At 23.8% G+C, this 14,552-nt stretch overlaps 1 long non-coding RNA gene across 1 annotated transcript; it reads right to left on the bottom strand.

The window, feature by feature from the left end:
• Positions 1 to 293: 293 nt before the first annotated feature.
• Positions 294 to 14,244, bottom strand: LOC119670107. The gene is made up of 2 exons (XR_005251678.1): positions 13,714 to 14,244; positions 294 to 721 (listed from the first exon to the last, which is right to left on the bottom strand). It is a non-coding gene; the product is annotated as an uncharacterized LOC119670107 (long non-coding RNA).
• Positions 14,245 to 14,552: the final 308 nt, after the last annotated feature.

Here is a 14,552-nt window from a genome sequence, read left to right on the forward strand (position 1 = left end):
TGTCACAGTTTGCATGCAAGCACTCACCTATAATTGCACTGCACATGTAGAGAACCGCAATTACTGCAGCGTAGCTTCGTAATCTGAATTTCCCCATTTTGACTGCTCTATGTTGTTGTTGTGTTTGTAGTAGACTTCGTACTTTCAGCGCTGGCTGTTCACTTTGTAGGTTTTGTCTATTTTGCAGTGCGTATCTGTCAAACTATGCGATATTCTGGCAGTTTACACTTGCCGGCTTCTCTGTGTTGTTCGCTTCTAGTTTATACTCGTATTTTATATCTTATTTTTTGTTGTTTTTTTTGTTGAAGTTGAGATATTTTTAAGTTTATTTTTGCTTTTTACTTTTGTTGACACTTCATGCGATTTATTTTGCTCTTTGGTTTCGCTTTGTTTGTTATCGATTTCTATTTTAGTTATTTATTTCGCAATATTACGTCACTATTTTTCACTCATAAATTATCTAAAAGTTGTGTTATTGTTTTTGTAATTCCTTTACTTTTTTACTTTTTTCTTTTCACTATTAAAATTACAATTTTGTAATTTAGTGTCTCAGTTTTTCGATTTACTTTTCGGTTTGAGTAAATTTTTTTGACTTATTTCTTGGTATTTGTGACTAATGGATTTGATTACGTTTTTCTACTAAAAAAAAATTCAATATTTTTAGCAATTTAATTTATTATGTATGCCCGAATTGCGTTGGTGTTGAATATTTTATACAAATCTGCAAGAAAAAAATTAAAAAATTTAAAGTATTTATATTAATAATTTGTTCGAATGTTAAAAAAATAGCTGCATATATATTAGTAAATTTTTTCTGGAAATATATTAAATTATATATATAATAGAGTTTTATGAATGAACCTTTGCACTTATTTATATAGTAAATAAATTTTTTTGAAACACTTTATAAAAACTACTTCACAAAATATGCAGATTTATACACATATAATCTCCAATGAAATATTATTTTCAGAATTATGTATTTATTTATAGAAAGAAACTTTTTCTAGCTTACATACATAGTAAATATTGTTTAAATAAATTTAAAAAAACTTAAAACAAGAAAAAAATTAGTTTAAACTTTATTAAAGCTTTGATATTCTTTATAAATAAAATAATGGTATCATATTTATCTTATTATATTTATTATATTTTTTCAGCTATATTTTGAAATTTTTTTACTTTATTGAGCTTAAATCCAATGCAATAAAATTTATAAATATTTTTAAAATTGTTAATAACAAAACTCCAGCAAAAATATGCGAACAAAAAAGTCAAGTACGGCTTTGGATCAGTTGGTTAAGGTGCGCTGATTCTGAGCTTCACATTTGGCAGGACCCGAGTTCGATTCCTGGTACTTGCAGTCTCAAAAATAATTATTTACGAATAATTAAATACAAGAATTATTTCCAAGACCACTGATGAAAGGTATTTGGCAATACTCGAAACAGCTGTATGGTCAGCCAAAAATTCAATTAATTAAAATAATTTAAAAAATAAATTTTTGTTGTTGTTTCACTTCTGTTCGAAAACCTCTTTATGTAAATATTTTTATGTAAGCTATATATAATAAGATTAATACATTTCGACATATTGATATTTAATCTGCTTGGATTCACAAAGTGTCCTCTTGCAAAGTTTAATTTGAACAGATTACATATAAAGAAGCCAAAGTTAATGTGGTAAAGAATATAAAGACAACTTAAGAAGCCAAAAAAAAAGAAAGCAGATATCAATAAATTATATATATATTAAATCCTTTAACTCCTAGGAGGAGCATAGGGCCGCGTATATCATGCGGTAGCCCAATCACCTGCTAATCTTAAACCAACTGATTAACGAAACCGCAATAAATAATAATATAATTAAATTGATTTAAATATAGTTTTAGATTGGCGTCATAGCAGTTGAGATTCTAAGTCAGTGTTTCTCAAACTTTTCTTAAGCTTCAATATAACCTTTCCAGCCCTTTCTAAGAGTCTTTTAGCAAAATCACTACTGTTATAGTAGCAGAAATTGTGGTTTTTTATTAACTGAAGTTAGGAACTAAATGCCACAGCCAATTCCAAAGACCTTGTTGTTGAGAAATACCGTAAGAAACGAATAGCAGACTTATCATAGTTAATATTACTTTTTTCCGAAGTTCAGTACCACAGGAGGACTGTTTCAACCGTGACATTGACTAATAAAGAATATATCAAATAGATTTTGATTAAACTTGTCACTTTATCGGAGTGTTCAATAGTAAGGCCCTAAGATCTTTTAAATTATTAAAATTCAACGGTTTGCATCCAATTCTTATCTCTTTAGGTTTTTTGCGTGGGGTGTGACAGCAAAATAGTGAATAAACGCTAATTATGGGAAGCGAAATGATATCTGCTTATCTTGCATTAGTCAAGATACAAGATACTATAACAACTCTTAATGAGAGAAACTTAAGACATGTAATAATTAATAGAATTTCCGTTAACTGAAATATTTAATATCATTTTTTTTAATATATGTATACATTTATGTCATATCTTTCCCCTCCGGTAATATATTTTTGTGAAAGCGTACTTTATAAATATTAAATTAATATTTATAAACAAACATTAAATTAATATTTATAAATAAATACTAAATTAATATTAATAAATAAATATTAAACTTATATTTATATATTTATATTAAATGAATATTTATAAATAAATATAAATAAATAAATATTAAATTAGTAGTTATTCCTGTTCAATAACCAATGGAATGAAATTTAGTTTTTTGTACAACACTTGTAAAATAATGCTGGAGAAGGTAAAGGGGGAGAATGCTTTTGAAGTAAAGGACTAAGTACTGAAGTCAGGCTAATAAATTTAAAGTTCCAACTAAATTAGAATGAAAATTTGATTTCAAGTCATTAACAATTTCAATAAAATAACTTAAGTTAAGCTTCTGGTTGCTATGATTAATTTACTGAGCAATATTAAATATTTATTTATACAAATTATTATATAAACTATTTGATAAACTTAATTGAATTTCAATTACAATTAACTTCAAGTTTATAATTCAATATAAGATATATAAAATAATTTAAAAGCTTGAATTTGTGTAAATCCTGCAAATGAAATTGTCAGCACTTGACAGTCGAGAAAAATGTTAGGAAGTTAACTTAGCCTTCCTGTGTGAAATTGTTAATGACAAATCCTTTAGTCAGTTTCCGAAATGTTAAATTGTATTTATAGTTACATTGAAGCATTTCGTATCTGTCGGAAAGCAATGAAGTTTGTTTGTTGCTATCTAAACTGTAAGTTGCATTTGAGCGCACGATTTCAATTAAAATTTGTGCAAGCAACTTTGACTCATGGAATTGATTAATGTTTTTGACGTTCTAAAAGTTTAATATGAACTCAATGCTTTGGCATTACTACATATATTATAGCTGAGATGCAACAAAATTAAATCAAATATTTTATGCAGATATCTACGCTCTCACATATTTAAACATATAATAAGTATATAGAAATATTTTTGCATAATAAAGATACTTATTACAATAAAAGTGTCCACTTATAAATTTGAATAATATGAATATAAATTCTATAATATTTCGTATAATTAAAAATATGATATACACTTTTAAGTACTTTGGTTTACACTTAAAAAACTTATTTTTATATTAATTTGTGCACTAATGTACACAAAATTGCAATTCATATAAATATAATATTCAAACTAAAAAAAACTGTTTAGCTGAAAATTTTTATGTATCGTAAGTAACTTTCAAAATTTTTAATTTTATCTATCGAAAAAAATGAAATTTTAAATGGGCATATTGATTTTAATAAAAACTTATATGTAATGAAAAAAAGTTCAATACTGCAAAGGCGAATAATATTACTAGTTGGTTGGTAAAACAAACGTGCCACTCATCAAGGCAATTATGACTAAAAATATATCAGTAAACAATAATACTCTTCAAACTTTAACACGAGGTTGTGTTATGCTACTCGTATTCATATATGACATTTAGGTCATTATAGATGGGTATAACGGCGTCTCGTGCAACTTTGCAGGAGTTCCTTGAGAAAGAAATTCAACAACGAAAATATAGCTGGATTGGACACACGTTACGCAAAAGCACAAATGACGTAGCACATGCGGTACTAACCTAGAATCCACAAGAAAGTAGAACTCAAGGACGACCACGCAATTCTTGGCGTAGAACCATAAACAATGAAACAAATAAATCGATAGCTGAACTGAGATATAACTCTCGAAATAAACTTTTGTACAAACTCTCTGTGCATAGGCTAAGCTTATACGATCAAATATTATACAGAACATGTCGTAATAAAACAATAATATAACGGCGTCTAAATTCACCACCCCTGCAGAGAACTATGTAGACGTTATGATGATGAGATTATGGAGGATGTAAACTAAAATTTAGTATGAAACTACACAGCTTTCTATGGGTAAAGAGTTTATTTCGTGACAAATATCTTTTTTAAGGAATTAGAAGAACTAGGTATGGTTGATCTAACAAAAGTTAAAAAAAATTCATAACTGAACTCAGATAGTTTATTGGAAATATATAAGAATAAGAAGTAGTATTCCCATAGTACCGCTGTGGGTTTCAAATCAAAGTGTACCTATGCTAAGACTGTATCGTTAGGGATTCCCATATTAACAATAAAATTAAAAAAAAATAAATGTTATAAATATACTGAAATAAAATTAATAAAAAATTATACAAATAATTCAATTGTAACAGCTGATATAAAAAACTAAACAAATGATTATATCTTTAATAATATAATAACAATAAAAGATTTTGATTAAATAAAAATCACATATAAATAATAAAAACAATATGCAGTGAAGTAATATATCACTTTTAAAATTAAAATACATTTATTATTTGTACTAAATAAATTAAAAATTTAATTAAATTACAATGAAAAAGAAAATCAGTAGTAAAAATGATATAAAACAAAAGAAATAATCATAAACAAAATGAATCAAGAAAGCTGTAATTATCATTAATAAAATTTTGAAATTCACAAAGTCGCACATAAATAAGAAATACAATATAATATATATAGTAATACATCAAATTACCATAAAATGCATTTATTATTTATATAAAATAAAATAACAAATTAAATAACAATGAATAAGAAAATCATATGTAAAAATGATATTACAACAAATGATTTTAAATTAAGTAACTTATAATTATCATTAATAAATAATGAATTTAAATATATAAATTGATTAATATTTAATAATTTTATTTTAAAAAAATATAAAAAAAATAATATATGCTATAATATTTAAATAAACTAAAAAATAAAACAAAAATAAACAAAAAAATATTATAAAATAAAAAATAATAACTACAAAAATAAATCAATTGAGTGCTATTTGTTCACTGTTTAGTACTTATTAATTAAATCAATCATTTAATTTTTATAATATTAAAATGCATACAAAATAAATATTTATAAAAACTATTAATACTATAAAATATATATAAATAAATGTAACTACAACAAAATAAAAAAATATTAATGGAGCTGCTATCAGTTCAATGTTCAGAATTCATTCATTAATTCAATCATTTAATTTTTATAATATTAAAATAAAATAAAAATATAAAATTCATATATACTGATTTCAAATTAAAATAAATAAAATGTAAAACTATAAAAAAAAATAATTAATTAAATTGTTACCTATTCAGTGTTCAGCGTTCATGGTTCATTCATTAATAAAATTCTTTCATTTCTATAATATTAAAATCCGTAAAAAATAAAAATAATTAATACTATAAAATAAAAAAGTATGTAAAAATGAAAACATATTAATTGAGCTGGGATCTGTGTTCAATGTTCAGTACTCATTCATTAATTCAATAATTTAATTTTTATAGTATTTAAATAAATTAAAAATAAAAATATAAAAATTATTTATAATATAAAATAAAAATTAAAAATATATAAACTACAACCTGTTCAGTATTTATCAGTATGAATTAAATAATTTGTAATTTTTATAATATTAAAATGAATACAAAATAAAAATATATTAGAATTATTAATACTATAAAATAAAACTTAATAAAAAAAAGGATAAAAAATAAAAACATATTAATAGAGCTGTTGTCTGTTCAATGTCTAATTTTGAGTATTCATTCTTTAATTCAATTATTTAATTTTTACAATATTGAAATAAATTCAAAATAAAAATATAAAAGGAAAGATATAAAAATATATTAATTGAGTTGCTACTTATTTAGTCTTTAGTGTTTACTTATTAATTCATTAAATCAATCATTTAATTCTTATAATATTAAAATGCATACAATATAAAAATATATAAAAATTATAAAGACTATAAAAAAAATTAGATAAAAAGAACTATAACAAAATAAAAACATATTAATGGACCTACTATGGGTTCAATGTTCAGAATTCATTCATTCATTTAAATTTAAAAATATTGAAATAAATTAAAGAAAAAAATATAAAAATTATAAATTTGTACTATAAAATAAAAATAAACACTAATAAATAAAAATGAATTAATTGAGTTGCTACCTGTTCAGTGTTCAGTGTTCATTCATTAATTGAATCACTAATTCAATTCAACTCTGTACTGATCAAATATTTTTGCAATTAATGCATTATGAGAAAAAAGTATCTCATTGCAAAATGTATGAAAAGAGAAAAAAAAAAAAACTTTATTACTATAATGTAAACACATGAAGTCATGAATGAAAAACTAAAGTAAATAAAAAGTTAAAAACATAAATTGCAAAATTGGTTTAGTGATAGGAAACAGTACACTCTGTATCGACGAAAAAAAAAATAAAACAGAAAATTTAAATAATAAAAAAGCGCAGATACACTTGCAAACGTCACACTTCAGTTAATTGAGTAAGTTGAATGCAATGAATTTAGGGTAAAAATAAATAAAATGCAGAAGCAAATTTTAGATAGTGCATGGTATGTGAGCGCGGATAAATATTTTCATATTGAATTTTTTCTACATATTAGGCAAATAACATATTTTTTATATCGCAATTTTTATTTCGTAACTTTTTGTCGATACGTATATCTATTGAATTTATTTGCATATGACTGAGTAACTGACTTATGAGAAAAATTTAAACTTTAAATTGCCGCTGCAGTTACTCGTAGATATTCTTAGATTATTTTGTATTTATTTTTACTTCAATGATTACTGCAAGCTGTCGTTTTTCAGGTGTTGTTAACGGAAATTGACGGACACGTTAAACACGTTTCAGGCATGTTTTATGTTAAAGCATAAAAAGAAATAAAATATTAAAGAATAATATTTTTTCCTTAAAAAAATTCTCAGTAAATGCAAGAAGACAGCACCAAAAATGGAAAACTATGGTAACAGATACAAAAAAAAAAAACAAAAAAGCAAAGATATATACAAAAATTGTGTGAAATTTATGCTGCAAGAATTTATAATTTAGTTGGTAATTTTTTTTTTTTTTAATATTCCTTTTTTGTATAAATTTTTGAATTATTTTTTTTCGAATTTTTACTAAATATTCAGTTTGCACTTGTTGTGTGCCAGAGCGATCGCAACCTAACGAAATGCAAAAGATAGCTTAGATAGTATTGTATATATTATCTTATATTGTGTTTTGTTTGATTTTTATTTATTTGTGATTTTATCAAACAATAATACAAACTCAGTTAAACTGTGCGCTTATCGCAATTTGCTCATAAATTTATTGTTTATTTTTCAACGTGAATTTGTAATTTTTTTACCAATTTTTTTTGTTATTTTACTTTATTTGGTCTTTATTTACCGCGTTCAGACGACGAGACAGACGTATGCGATTGCTAGCACCTAAAGATATAGGTTTTGTGTGTGTGTATCTCTGTAACTTTAATAAAAAACTTAACTCATTTGTATGTTGTACTGCCATATGTGTTGGCTAACGTGCTCACAGATACACTGTTGCTTTTTTGTGCTCTGTATGCCTCGCCTTTCGCGTCAGAACAGGTAAAAATTGTTTGAAGACGAAAAGTATCTACGTTACGACGACGATAAAGTCGTTACTTGTATCTTTCAGCTGAAGTTGTAGCACATTTTTATCTGCGTATATCTTTGAAGTTATTGGAAATTCAGTATTAAAGTTAATCAAATATGTTTGCTTTTTTTTTATCCGCATTTTAGCAATCTAGTAGTTAGTAAACACTAAGCAAGAGTTCTTGAAATTTTTCATTCTGTAGCGAAACATTGCTCGTTTTTTTTTTGCCTATTTCACTTTCAGAGCAAAGCTACTGTTTTTGTAGCCAAGTTATTAGCATTTAGGTTTATTCGCTTTACTGGCGGTAAACTGGTCAAGGTTCTTCGTATGTATAAATGACTCAGTTTGAGTAGAATTATTCATAAAATTGCTTAGCTTTTTTATCTCTAACTGGTTGCTTTGTGCTTCCAAATGGTATGATTATTCATTGTGGGAAAGATATGAAAACAAAAATTTCAAGACAAAAATATTGCAATATTTAAGAATAAATTAAAGTTTTAATTTTTGAGTTAAGAAAGAGTTTGATTTTAACGTCAATATAACAGTAGTGATTATTATTAATATAAATTAATGTGTTTCAAAACTACATTAATTAAAATAATATAAAAATAATTTTTGTGGTTGTAGTTCACTACATTTCGAAAACTATCTATTAAATGCAGTTTTAGTTTTATATTGAATATGAATTATTTAGGTTGACCATGATTGATATTTTGTGCTGCAGCAGACCCTAACCGAACATAAGACATTCCGTCTTCCCAATGAAGACCAAAATGTCGACCATTAAGGATCTCCAAATGTCAGATGGGGAGAATAGTTTTCGATCCAGTGATCTTCTCCTGGCCCAGATCAAGGTTGGAGAAAATTAGGTTTTTAATAACAATTTAAAGTTTGTATATTTTTGTATATCTTACGTTATAATTTTTTTTAATTGAATTTTTGAATTAAAAATAATAAAAAAATGTTTGTTGTTGTAATTGTTGTTCGATAAAAACATGTCCATCGAAAATAACAGATTATATTAAGAATTTAGTTTCTTTAATCAAAATGGACTGTAAAAATCATTTTAACTTATTTTAATAAAAAATAAGTGTAATTATAAAAATTGCAAAATTGTTTTAATGCAATAAAATTTATTTAATATTAAAATAAAATTAGCTAAATACTAAATAATACTTTTAGAAATGTGAAGAAATTAAAAATTGTAAACTTGTTTACTGATTTAATAATTATTTATAGACGTTTACGTTTACTCATTCTGATAAGAAATTATTTGGCATCCTTAAAATGTGGTTTTAAAATAAAAATTTTAAACATCTTTTTTTCCAACAAAATAAGTCATAGTATAAAATTATTTTTCATATATGTATATGAAAGTTACGAAGTATTTTGTGGTTTAGAAGCGGAAGTAGTGCAAAAAAAATTATAAGTATTAGCAAACTACTTTATAAAGTACTTTATAAAGTACTTATTATATAATCTGAATTTGACGTGATGGATTTAGTATCTACTTTTCTATACTAGGAGTTCTTGCGAAGAATGTGGTAACAAAACAGCGAAAAATCGCTAATTAAGATAGATGGGAGTTATCTAATGACCTGCCACTGCAACAACCAACCATTAATAAGCTTTAATATATGGATTGTATATCATGTTTTGTACACTAAATCCAAGTAAGCAAATCTTTCCAATGTCAAAGTATTATTAAGTAGGATTTTGTATTAGCCCCATTACTATTTGCCATCATCGTCATATTGTCCTGCTTGCATGCAATAAAGAGCATATGAAACAATCTAGCAACCGTACCAGCTAATATCGGGCAGCAAATTAATATTAACAAGAGTAATATCTTAGCAGTAAATGATTTAAGATCAACAACTGAAATATCTGAATATAAATCCGTAGATTTAACAAATGAGTCCTAAAAATTTTATTGAATAATTGCTGGCTCAGAACGATATCAAATGAAGAGCTACAGCAGAAAACATATTAAGAGACGATTTAATTAAAAGATGAAAATTTAATTGGACATGCAACTATAAAATGAGACCTCCAAACACGGTTGCCACTTGAAAATTTTTTTCTGTACCAAAATTGGTTTAAAAAGGTACCATTTCTGTAAAAAAAGGTCCAAAATTTTTCTATTGTCTTTTTATAAGAAAATACAATTTATATAAAATGTACAAAAAGTATAAAACAATACAATATCCACAATAAAGTTGGGTCGCCGAAAATGTACCATTTTTTGAACATGAGTACCAGAGTACCAAACGGAAAAAAAAGTACCAATTTTGGTACTAAAGTACCATAAGTGGCAACCGTGCCTCCAAAGTAACAGCCGATATGGTAAAGAGAATAGAGAGAAAGTTCGCGAGAATATTCAAAGAGCAATTTCGGACATTTTAATACTAAATAAATGTTTTAATAGATTTATCATGTTACCATGACATGTAAACTTTGAAAAAGGTTGCCAAAAATTCTTCCCTAATGAGATATTAAAGAACGTTAAGATTCGATAGTACGTATATCATATTGCTACATATATAAATATATATATATATATATATATATATTATTATTTTATAAAAAATATAAAATATGATTTAGAAGATACAACTTTTTTTAAAAAACGAAACTATAGAACGAAAAACATTGAAACATATTATCTTATATTAATTAAAAAAATTAAACATTTGTGAGAAATACCAACGAAATTTTAACATTTGAAATGTTTATGTAGAGGTTCTCTAGAAACATTTTTAAACTAAACTATGAATATGCTTTTTCATTTCATTTAATAACTCTACAATGTCCTAAAATTATATTATTTGTCCTTTTTAACTTACAGTGATGCTCTAGACACACTGGATTAATTTTTGAGAATTAATAATGGTGAATAAATTTTTGGGTTAGATAAATTTCTTAAGATAAAAATGCATTTACATGAACTGTTCTTAATTGTATAGTACCGTTCTCAATTATCTTCCCTTCAAGGAAAAAAAACAGTTTTAGGATCATTTGTGGTACAAAAGATAGCAAAAGATAGCATTGATAGTCTATATTTCTGTTAACTACATACATATCTTTTTGTGTTTTTCAATAAATTATTCTGACAGGTTATTTCTCTCTTAGGCAGTTAAAGGGAGGTATCGGAATTACACAAAAGTTTTGTTACTATATTTTTTATATATGTTTATAAATAAACTAAGCTTCAAAAATATATATATATTTAATGAAAACATTGAGAGATATAGAATTTTGCTTTTGCTAGTCTGGATAAAATAGCATTAATAATCTCTACTGTACTATATATGTACATATATGTTACAATATGTTGTAATATGGTAATCTTTTGCGAACTATACGCTAATACTTAGTAAAGCTAATACTAAGAAAAATAATTATTAAATTGAAAGAATTATTAAGCAAAATCATTTTAAGATTGCTAGTCATAGCGTTTTGGAAAAAATTAATTAGAGCTAAAAATTTTGAAAATTTATTAATGTTTGGAACGGTTATTTTTTTTAAGAATTTATTAGATTCTAAAACTACAGAAAAATTTATAATTTATTTGTTATTTGCTATTTGTTATTCAATAGAAAGAATAATTAATTCCAAGAATCAAACTGCAGTGAATCGAACTAAATAATTTAGACGCCTATCATTTTACACCCACTTATGAAATTCTCAGAATAAAAATTTATGTAAAAAAAAAAAAAATTTAATTCATGCATTTAAGTCAAACACTTAAAAATAAATTTAAATAAATTAGCAAAAATTTCATTTATTTAAATTTATTGAACTTTTAATTAATTACATTAATACTAACGTCATTTCAGCACTTTAATTTAAAAAAAAAAAACTTGCAATTAAATAATTATTTATTTATTTAATAACTTGATTAATTTATTGATTTAAAATAACTTATTATTTATGGATATAAAATAACAACTATAAAATAGTTGTTATTAAATATTTTACTAAAATATAAATAAAAAATATTTTACCATCAGCTATTAAGTAATAATAAACTAAAAATAAAAAAAATTTAAAAATAATGAAAAAAATATGCTAAAATAATAATAAAAATATAGCACTAATTTTTTAATAAATTACTAAAACTAAAATAATAAAAGACTGAATAACAAATAAGAAATAAAAAATAACTGAAAAGCTTATTGAAAAAGTTCTTAAGTGACAATTAAAATAAGAAAGTTAAAAAAAATAACGAAATATTAATAAAATAATTATAAACATATTCTAACAATTCTTATAAATAAATAACTTGAAATAAAACAATAACTAACCAGTTAGTATTGGTTATAAAAATAAAACTAAAAAATGATAAATAATTAAAAGCTCATTAAAATATTAACAAAGAAATAATAAAAAAATAAAAAAGTACAAAAAAAATAATGAGAAAGCATTAAAAATATAATAATAAAAGTTTAGTTATAATTTTTTAAATAAATAACATTCATTTTGGTAACAAAATATAAACTTACAAATACAAAAAAAATAATTGCTTATTAAAATTGTGATAAAATAAAATTGATTATAAAAGAATTAATAAAACTCATTAATAATAATATATCAATAATATTTGTGAATAACTAACTAGAAATAAATTAATAACAAATTAGTTTTGGTTGTAGAAAAAACTGAAATATAAGAAATTGTTTACTAGCCTATTGAAATAATAATGAAATATTATTGTTTAAATAATAAACTAAAAATATTAAAGAAGTAACAACAAGATAAAAATAAAATAATAATTAAAATATAGCAATAATATTTGTAAATAAATAATGCAAAAAAAAAATCGTGGAAAATATAAAAGTAATATTAATACAGTAGGAAATTTAAAATAAGTTTGGGAGATAAATTAATTACATAAAAAATTAATATTAATTATATATATATATAAACAAAAATAATAATAATATACAAAATATCTTAGTAAAGGTATTAATAAAAATAAAAGAATTGTAATGGAATAATATTGTAATCATACAACATATATAAAAAATAAAATAATATTAAAATTTTTTAATTATATTATTAATAATTATAATAAATATTTTATTTACTATTCAACAATATTTTAATATTATGAGATGGATTCGACACTTCGATTCATTTTAATAAAATATTAATAATATATTTATAATATTTTCTACTGGATAGTGTCCAAAAAAAAACAAAGTCCGTCATTTCGCCTACATTGGAATGTTTTTAAAGAAAATATTTTTAAATAATAAATTAAAAAAATAAAATAATAAAAAAAATCACTATTAAATTTTTTATTATTCAAGAGTTATTTTTTACTACAAAATAAAATCTAGTATTTTTATTAGTTCCTGATAATTTTTTTTGTATTTATTAATAATTTTTATACATTTTTGTTGTTGATTTGTGTTGTTAACAACAAACTCAGCCACATTTGAGCAACTAAAAAACGGCTCAAGTTGCATTGAAAAAGCCAAGTTTTTATGCAAAAATAACTCACAAACACAAACAAACAGAAATCAACTTACAGCTGCTCTGCTTTATTATTGTGGATTTTGTTATCGTTTATTTTTTTTTGTATGCAATATTTTATAAAAAATAAATAAATAAAAATTATTTGAAACTCAGACAAAACAAACACTAACCAATGAATTCAGCACGTGAAAAATTCCAAGCGTGACACACTGCCACAGTTTTTTTTGAATTTTTTTTGTAAATTTGTTTTTCCTTTTGGTATTTTAGCTTTTAGCCAAACTGTGAATAAATTCAGTAAAATTCCACTAAAAATCTTTTAAGCACTTTGTTTTCTTTATTTTTAAGCGAAAGTAGTAAAATTTATTTGTTTTTTGTTATCGTAATTTATTTTAAAACCATTAAAAATTCAATAAAATACTTTTTTAAGTATTTATTTTCATAATTTTATTTAAATTTATAAAAGTAATTGTTTTTTTAATAAAAATTAATCTTGACTTTTTACCGCACGTCGCTGACGTCAAATTGAAATTCACTCGAACTCGACGCGTTCGTATTTGAAAATATACTAAACACGTTTCGACAAGCAAACGGCTAAAATGCCACCGACCGTTGGCTTTGTCTGTGCGTCTGTGTGAGTAACTTTTAACGGTTTTAATATCTTTCAATGCAATCCACTCAATTGCCGCGCTGTGTACTGCACGCTACGCTGCTTACGTTAAAACTGAATATACAAAAATTTCGATGTTGAGTATTTCGTTTGTGTAGGCACACGCAACACAAATATGTGTAGTAAATGTTGTATAAAATGTTGATGGTTGTGTTGCTAGCAACATAGCATGTTGTCTTGTTGAGTTTTTATGAAAAAATTGAAGTTAGCAACATGATATGTTGTTTTGTTGACTTCTTGTTACAGAATTGTTGTGAGCAACATGAAATGTTGCTATGGTGACTTTTTATTGCAACGTTGCTGTGTTGTTAGTCATATGTTGATACAATATAAATAATGTTG

This window comes from Teleopsis dalmanni, chromosome 1 (genome assembly GCF_002237135.1).
Source record: "Teleopsis dalmanni isolate 2A chromosome 1, ASM223713v2, whole genome shotgun sequence".
Classification (NCBI taxonomy): Eukaryota; Metazoa; Arthropoda; class Insecta; order Diptera; family Diopsidae; genus Teleopsis; species Teleopsis dalmanni.